Below are 9,372 nucleotides of genomic sequence, written 5' to 3'. Positions count from 1 at the left end.
AGCACAAGGGATGGGAAGGAAAGGAGAAAAAAAAGAAAAGGAAGGGGGGGTGGGGAAAAAGGGGAAGGTAATCTACAAACACTAAACACTACGTTTCATGTTTTCCCTTCATACTGCCATTATTCAAAAGTTAAAGCTTTATATTATATTGATGGAGTGGTTGATCTTACTAAATGCAAATTACAATTTAAATTCAAATTAAATTTTTCTTCCCCTCCTGGGTCCCGGACGCAATTCTCTCTGAGCAGCTGCAGCCGCAGTGCTCATTTCCTCCCCCTCCCCCTCAGACTTCTCCTTTTCGTCTTGCTTAGTGCACTGAAATTCCGGATTTTTATCCTCAAAATCCCTTAGTTGATCTTCTGATAATAACTTGAAAGCTTGATCTTTGTGACTGAACCAGATTCCTTCCGGAAATAACCATTTGTACTTTATTCCACGTTCTCTCAGAAGAGCTGCGAACTTTTTATACTTAAAACGTCTTTTCCAAACTAGAAATGGGACGTCTTTCAATATCTTAACTTTATTACCCAAAAAGTCCAAATCCGCATTGTATGAATTATATAGGATAGTGTCCCGGATCCTCTTAGATGAAAAATCAATGATGATCTCGCGAGGCAACTGACACTTCATTGCATATTTTGAAGTAGCCCGACGGACTTCCAAAATGGCGCTTTTTACTTCTTCTTTAGTTGCCCTCGTGGGTGTCGCCAATAGTTCCGAGACCAGACCCCGTAAATCCTCATTTTCCTCCTCTTTCACATTCTGGAGACGCAAAATTGTCTGTGTTCATTCCACTTGTAGCCCGATCAGCTGATTCTCCACCAGTTTGAGCTCTTTATTCGTAGCCTTCACGAGTGACGCACTTTCCTGAGCAGACTTCTCTGCCCCCCCGCTGCTTCCTTAATGGTTTTCACTTCGCTCTCAATTAAGCCTACCCTTTGATCTGTTTCATTCAGCTTGTCAACAAAGGGTTTTATAGCTTCACCAACCGCCCTCCGCACTACCTCCTCCAACGACTCTCCCTTTAGGGCAGCCGAAACTGACTTGCCCAGGGCAGGACTTTGTTTTTTTGTTGCCATTTTAGGGGGGGGGAACCGCCAGCTGGATTCTGAAACTCAGCAAAGGGGAAGAACAAGCCTTCTTAGCTTCAGATCCCACCACTCCTTCACGTACGCTTGTAGTATCAGAAGGGATTCGCTTACTTGCAGGCTCTCGCCTAATTCTGCTCTTTGCCGTTTTCCATGGCCCGGCAGCACTCGAGGCGCCGCGCACGTCCGCCGGCCTCCGTAGGGACAAACGGGCAATTAACCCCCCGCATTGATTCCGGGGGGCTCTTCCCGCAGCGTCCCGGACCCAGCCTCCCTCACTGGGAGTTTTGGGGGCTAATCTTCGCAGATCAGCCGCCCGGACAGGGTGCTCGGGTGCTTCCTCTCGAGCCCGCGAAGAGGAGCGTCCGACATGGCTGAGAAAACGAAACCGAATCCCCCCTTAGGCATGATATGAGGATTTGTCCTAGCTGTAGTTTTTCCTTGGGTCCAATTTTTTTTCATTCTAATATTTCACCATCCAATATTTCCTGAGGCTTCTGCTTTTCATCTCACAACTTTTGTCCCTTTGCCATATCTTTGGGCAGCACACCACTGCTTGTAATATACAGGTTCTCCAATCCTCAAGCCTAGTGACACTTCCTCCAAGGCCATTCATTTCTCTGCTTTCCACTGACATTTAGTTCCCTTATGCTTTCCTAAGACAGTATGGTGCAGTAGTTAGAGAGGCTAGACTCTGTGGAACTATTAAACCTCCTCTGTGAATGAAAGCTTGCTGGATGTCCTTGGGCCAGATATTTTCTTGGGTTGTGAACTTAGTTCACTGCTTACTCTGCATTCATCCTTCAGTCATTCAGTACAACCCTAAACAGAGTTATACTCTTCTAAAACTTAAAAGGATGTAACTCTGCTTTGGATTGCACTGTTATAGTACTTTCTTAGAAGTTTTCCCAGTTTGCAGCATGTCTCCCAAAGCTACTCCTGTCCTTAGAATTTGTATGAGGTTTTAACTCAGCCAAACTAACAACTTCCTCAGTTCATGCAGAAGCTGGGACTGCAGCATTCCAACTACTTTCCACTTAGATCCATGGGAAGATATGTGAACATTCCATGTCATTTTATGCCCAATTACTGTAAGAAAATTCATTATCATGCACAGAATACAATCTAGATTTTAATACTGGGAATATAAATCAAAGAACTTTCTGTATTGTTAATGGTATTGAAACAATGGAAAGATGGGAGAAAACATGAGGCTACTATTAATATCTGTTCAGTTATCTGCAGTCCTTCACACATAAAAAGAATACATTTCAATTTCAAAATATTACACAAATAGAGAAAAAATGGTTCTTACCATATGCAAAATCGGTTTGTTGCGTGCATTATACCAGTACTGTCTCTGGTACGTGTAGGTGCAGCAAGCCATTCTTGGAGCAGCACTTCCCTACTTGTGCTTCCTCCACTAGATGCCTGATGCCTCACTCAGCCTGTTTATACATCAGGACTCCCACCCACTGCCTGCGCTTGGCATCCCTTCTTTCTTGGCAACCATGGCAGCATGGGCACCTTCCTTTTTTCCTCCTTCCTCTTCATTTCATCTTCTTAGCCAGTAAATCACCATCTTTTAAAGAAAGCCTCTACAGGAATTTGGGGGGGGGGGGATCAGACTGAGAAATCTGTGTAAATAAGATTTGAAAAATATTTATATAAGATATTCCGGTTTTCTATACAGGCTTTTAAAACACTTTAATCAAGAGCTGTGAGTAGCTGCCTGTGACCAATGCTGAGCCATACCTGGCAGCGAACATCGAAAGGCCTCGAGGGAAGGGGAGTTCAGATTGCACTGCAGCCCCTTTAAAAAGAGGGGCCAATGTATCTTGCAAAACAAACAATGGTTCTCCTGGACTGATAGCTATAAACTACCTTCAACTCACATTCATTCAGAAGAGTGTAGAACCATTTTTAGGAATCTGGGAAGCTGACCAGCGCTGTTGTTAGGCACATCTGAGAAAATCTATGGACTGGAAACCCTGCCCATACTTCAAGGCTAGGCAGTCCCAGCAACTTCAGCAAGGTCTCTCATTCTTCTGCCCTGAAAAATGTTCTCTGCACCCTAAATCGTCTGCCAAACTTGATCCATCTTTCCCTGATTATTAATTAAAGTCAGAAATCCTAAGGTAGTTTATTTATCCAACTGTATCACAGATTTAGCTGCACTGCATGAGAGGCTAGACCACCTAAGCTATTCAAGTCCCTGTTGTCTAATGTTAGTCCTAGAACTGATTATGTTTTGCTCCAGTATTTTTTCATAGAATCATAGAGTTGGAAGGGGCCATACAGACCATCTAGTTCAATCCCCTGCCCAGTGCAGGATCAGCCTAAAGCATCTCTGAAAAATATTCAACCAGCCTCTTCTTGAAAATTGCCAATGAGGGGGAGCTCACCACCTCCCTAGGCAGCTGATTCCCCTTTGGAACTACTCTGACCGTGAAAAGGTTTTTCCTAATATCCAGCCGGTACCTTTGTGCATATAATTTAAGCCCATTGCTTCAGGTCCTACCCTCTGCTGCCAACTGGAACAGCTCCTTGCCCTCCTCCAAATGACAGCCTTTCAAATATTTAAAGAGAGCAATCATGTCCCCCCTCAATCTCGTCTTCTCCAAACTAAACATTCCCAAGGCCCTCAGCCTTTCCTCGTAGGGCTCAGTCTCCAGACCCCTGATCATCCCCGTCGCTCTCCTCTGCGCCCTCTCGATTTTGTCCACATCCTTTTTGAAGTGAGGCCTCCAGAACTGCACACAATACTCCAGGTGTGGCCTGACCAAGGCAGTATAAGGAGGGGCTATGACCTCCTGCGATTTCGACGCTATGGCCCCTTTGATACAACCCAAGCTTGAATTAGCCTTTTTTGCCAAAGCATCACACTGACTGCTCATATTTAATTTACAGTCCACTTTTACCCCAAGATCCCTTTCACATATACTACTGCCCAGAAGTGTATCCCCCATCCAGTATTTGTGCTTCCCATTTTTGTGGCCCAGATGTAATACTGTGCACTTGTCTTTGTTGAATTGCCTCCTATTCACAGCTGCCCACTTTTCCAGAGTATTCAGGTCTTGTTGAATTTTAATTCTATCTTCTTGGGTGTTTGCTACTCCTCCCAATTTGGTATCATCAGCAAATTTAATGAGCAGCCCTTCCATTCCTTCATCCAGATCATTGATAAAAATATTGAAAAGTACCGGGCCCAAAACCGAGCCCTGCAGCACCCCACTGGACACCTCCCTCCAATCTGATGAAACGCCGTTGACCACCACTCTTTGGGTGCAGTCCTCTAACCAGTTCTCTATCCACTGAACTGTCCTACAGTCCAGTCCACAGTCTTCCAGTTTGCCCATCAGAATGGGTAAACTGGTTTCTACAGAGTTTTCTACTCTGTCTTGGATCCTTGCTAATGCTATGTCTTTTAAACTTGTGTCTGTTTACTTCATGGTATTGTATTGAAATGTACTTGATACGGATTGTATTAACCTCATACTGTGTAATCCGCCTTGAGTCTCAGTGAGAAAGGTGGAGTATAAATGGCGTAAATAAAATAATAATAATAATAATAATAATAATAATAATAATAATAATAATAATAATAATAATACACAGAATCTCAGCTGGTTTGTGATACACTTCTCCCCTTTTCCCTTTCCCCTTCAGTAATTTTCTGAATAAATATGAGAGAAACTATTATATTTCTTTCCATTGCATCTGAACTGAGCTCTGAATCACAAAAACTCATGCTGGAATAACATTGTTAGTCTTTAAGGTACCACTGGAGTTCTGCTTGGTTCTCCTTGGATTCAGGAATCATTTGCCTTTCCCCCCCATTCTCCTTGATAAAGGACAGATGTCTCAGAGCAGAACTACAAGTGACAAAAGGCACAGGTTGGACACTTGTCAGCTTCCCTCAAATTTTGATGGGAAATGTAGGCAGCTTGGCGGAATGTTGGACAAGTGACAGTTGAAAAGTCCATTGGACAGCAGTCAGAGAGCCAAGCTGCAAGACTAGGACACCTACATTTCCCATCAAAACTTGAGGGGAGCTGACAAGTGTCCAACCTGTGCCTTTTGTCACTTGTAGTTCCGCTCTCAGTAAGATCAATCAGATCTGCTTCCTAGGAGGACCGAATCTGGTATAATTCCTCTTTTATCTCACCACAGCTCCTTTTCTCTGGACCAGCTATTGCATCAGCATTCTCCTTAAGTCAAGCCAAGATTATTTATTTGTTGGGAAAATGTATGCCCTGTATTTCGACATCAGTTTAGCAGACGTGCTGCATTTTGGCAGAGTATTAGCCACGGTTAAGTTAAAATGTTCATGAAGCTGGCTTGTTGCTAGCCTCATATGTATGCCTTCCTCCTCCTAATTTATCTAAAGTAGGTAAAGCAGCAATCAAAACAACAACTGAGGAATCTCAGTTTAAAATTAAATCCAACTACCCATGATGTATGAATGCAGGAGTTAGCCCCCCCGCCCAAGGAATTCAAAGCCTGCATTAATCCCTGGTTTAGAATTCCAGTTTGTGGGGGGAAATTAACTGTGCTTAGTGAACCTAAGAGTACCTAAGAGTAACCAGCGCTAATAACCAGGAAGACTGTACATTGGAGAAGGGAGGGAAAAGAAAGAAATCACATGCAAAAGCCCAATATCAAAACAAGTTCATGTACATTTTAATGTACTAATCACAGTTAAGTTTGCCATCTTAGCAAAATTCAATGAAAGCAACAACAACTAAAATGCAATTAAATTTGCAGCAGCAAGGTGGTAATAGAACAGAAAAATGAAAAGCAGGTAAAGCATCAATCAAAACAACAAAAATAAGCAGCCACAGTCAACATTGCCAGAAGACTAACAGTGACAGAGCTAGACAGGTCTCGTTAGGGAGAGACTTTCAAAGTCAGGGTACTCAAGTAGACACACAAAGGCAGTATTCAAGTAACAGGCAGCTTCATATAGGAATCAATTTCAAGTATTTTCCATATCCATTCTTTATAGACTTTAAGCATCAAATGTCATCTGCATGTTGGTGGTATTGAATTCTAAAATTTCTGATGACTGCTCCTAATGTTCTGTATGTAGAACAGGATTTCCAACTCGTAGTCAAAAATAGATGATCAGCCATGTGTTGAAGCCTGTCCTTTTAACCCCTCCTCCCCCTACTTCATAGAGGCTAAGAAAAGAAGTGAATACGGGAAACTAACAAAACCCTTGGGCTATCATTAGCTGGGCTGGTCACAATTTTTGCATGCCTCATCAAGGGTGTTTGCTTTTACCTTCATACATTTTTAAAAATGCCAAAACTATAGATACTTTAGCTTTAAATTTTGGACCTATTTGTGAACATTAGCACCTTGTTCAGGAAAAACAAAAACAAAGAACTCTAACTAGATTAAAACACAAATTGTCACTGGATTCTTTATCAATGAAATATTTCATACCGCATGGAATGCAGACCAATGAGGCTGGTTACCGAATACATGCTATACCATTGTGGTTTTGAAGAACAAGGCATTTTGTACAAGTCAGCTTAAGTGTCAAGGAAACATCCATTTGTTATTACTTTGGTCTGAGTCCAGTTTTCCCTCTGGACAGCATATTACTGGCTATGGTAACAGTATCTATTGATGTTGTTGGCCTAAATTTAGCACCATTTCCAGTCTAAATAGGAATCTTAAAAAAAACTATAATCCTAAAATCATTATCAGGCCAAACTAACAGCTCCAGTTTGTCAATTAATTTTAAAAAATGTACAAAACTCTTTGAGGCAGAAAATGTTTGATCTGTGAAATCTTATCAAAATTACTTGTAGAAAGAACTATTACTTTTCCAAAGTTATGAAACCCCCATAAAAATATTGATTGGGATAATAAAGGGAATAACATTTTAACTTGCCTCTTGATTATATCATTGCTTTACTGGGGAAGCATTAATTATATATTTACATATCTGATACAGAAAATGTTTCATATCTGGATTAAGTTAGACTTGATGGTGTCCTCATGGCCACCGCAAGAATGCCACTGTCATTTTAATGTCATTTTAAAATGCTGAGAGGGCCCAGTCCCGATCTGGCCAGCTGCGCAGTGGGCTGAGGTGCTCTTGTTTCCTGCACACACACTTTATGAGGTGCCCAAACAGCTGTACCCCTTACAGCTGTTTTTGCACTTGAAAAAAAATGCAGGATGGAACATGGGCATCATGTTGCAGGCTGATCAGGATCAGGCCCTGACAGCATTTTAAAATTACTTTAAAATGGCAATTACATCCTCATTGCAGCCACAAGGAACCCACCACATCTAGTCTGGCACTAAAATACTGTGTAAAGTTCCTCTGTAAAACAATTAAAATAGCCTTGAAAAATTGGATATGCTAGATCAAATCAAGAGGTCCTTTTAAAATTTCAGTTTGAGTCTTTTTTTGGAGAAAGACAGCTTATAAATATCATAAATATAGTCCTTCCAAGTTTAATTAAGATAAACTTTGATCAACATCACCTGTTGGAATGCTGACATTTAAAATCTGGCAAGCAGACAAGAAAGATCTTCACTGGTGCACAAAGGTGCTGAACCTAATGTTTACATTGGGCTAATAGTACTGGCTTTACAGAATCTTACATTATCTCAAAAGGACATTGCAGAATTGGTAAAAGTACAGACGAGAGAAAGCAAGATGATTAAGGACTTGGAGCATCGTTCCTATGAGGAAAAGCTGGGACTTTTCAATTTAAAAAAATGACAACTGAGAAGGGACATAGTTTAGTGACAGCCACAAGCATAGATGGCTTTAAAAGGGGATTAGATAAATTCATTGAAAATAGGTCCATCAGGGGCTACTACCCATGGTGACTAAAGGGAGCCTCCTTGTTCAGAGGCAGTAAACCCCTTAATGCCAGTGCTAGGACACAATATCTGCGGAAAGCCTGTTGTATGTCCTCCATGGTAACGGGTTGGTCTGGCTGCTGCATGAGACAGGGTAATGGACAAGATGGACCACTGGTCTGATCCAACAAGGGTCTTCTTATGATCTTCTGCCTTCAAAATGATAAAGATATGCTATAAAATATTTTAATTGAATATGGTGGCTGGATTCAAATAGCTGCTTAAGCGCGTAGAAGGACCTTGCTCCTTCTATGTCACCTTTTTTTCTTTGAATAGCTGAGTTAAATTTCATAAAGTATCACAAACTGCTTTTGAAACTATCCTCAGTTTCTAAAGCTCTTTGCCACGCAGTGTTGGAGGATAAGGAAGTTAAGTTTGAGTAAAACATGTCTAACCCCCCCTCCCCACCCCCGAGATTAACTGAACTGCTTTCAGGGTTCTTTGGATCCCAGCCAGTAGTACAGAATGATGACCCAGAGGTCTTTTCTATAATTGCTCCCTGCCAACATTTAATAATAACATATGTATTGTTTACCTGAGCTGAAGCAAGCATCTCTGTCAAGGGAGTTTTTGTCTAGCAGCTAAGAGCTAACAGTTCATACCTAGATCTGAATCCCTGGACCATTTGAGCTTAGATATACTGAACTGATGTGTTAAAATAATATCCAATCTTAATGTATCTGATTCATGCTGAATTTGCTAGACCCACAAGTGATTATTGTACTGTTATTCAACCTAGCCATGTCACTTACTGAGTGTGAAAGCTATGCAGCTTCCTAAGAGTTCCCACTCTTCTGTGATTGCACAATGGGCTCAAACTAAAGCTATCCACATGAAAAAGGGCACTGAGTATTTCTAGTTCTGTATGCAGCACTATGTGCCTGTGCATTGACAGCTAAATTGTCATGTGGATATTCATCTGTCTGTGCACTAAAATGTACATAGCACACCTGAGTGTTTAAATTTATGGACAGTTGATGGGAGAAAATATGTCTTTGCACAGTACATAATTAATGCACGGGACTTACTGCACCAGGATATGGTGATGGCCACTAGCTTTAGAGTGCTCTATAAGATGTTATACAAGTTCATGTTGGCAAAGGCCTATCAGTAGTGCCTGAATGGGACCTCCACAGTTGGAGATATATGCCAATTGCTGGGGGCCAACAGCAGTGGGGAGGCTTTTGTCCCTGTGTTCCCACTTGTGCACTTTCAGGTCTGCTAGTGTGGGAAACCAAACAATGGGCTAGATGGATTAAAGTGATCTGATCCACCAGGGATTGTTACCCTAGTGGAGGGTCTCATTGTGGTTTGGGGGAATTAGCATTAAAGGAGACACAGAGAGAGGGAGTAACTGGGAAATCTCCACCTATGTATACTGGGATTGTTCCCT

Source organism: Eublepharis macularius, chromosome 8 (assembly GCF_028583425.1).
Source record: "Eublepharis macularius isolate TG4126 chromosome 8, MPM_Emac_v1.0, whole genome shotgun sequence".
NCBI classification, from domain to species: Eukaryota; Metazoa; Chordata; class Lepidosauria; order Squamata; family Eublepharidae; genus Eublepharis; species Eublepharis macularius.
This window is presented reverse-complemented; position numbering follows the sequence as displayed.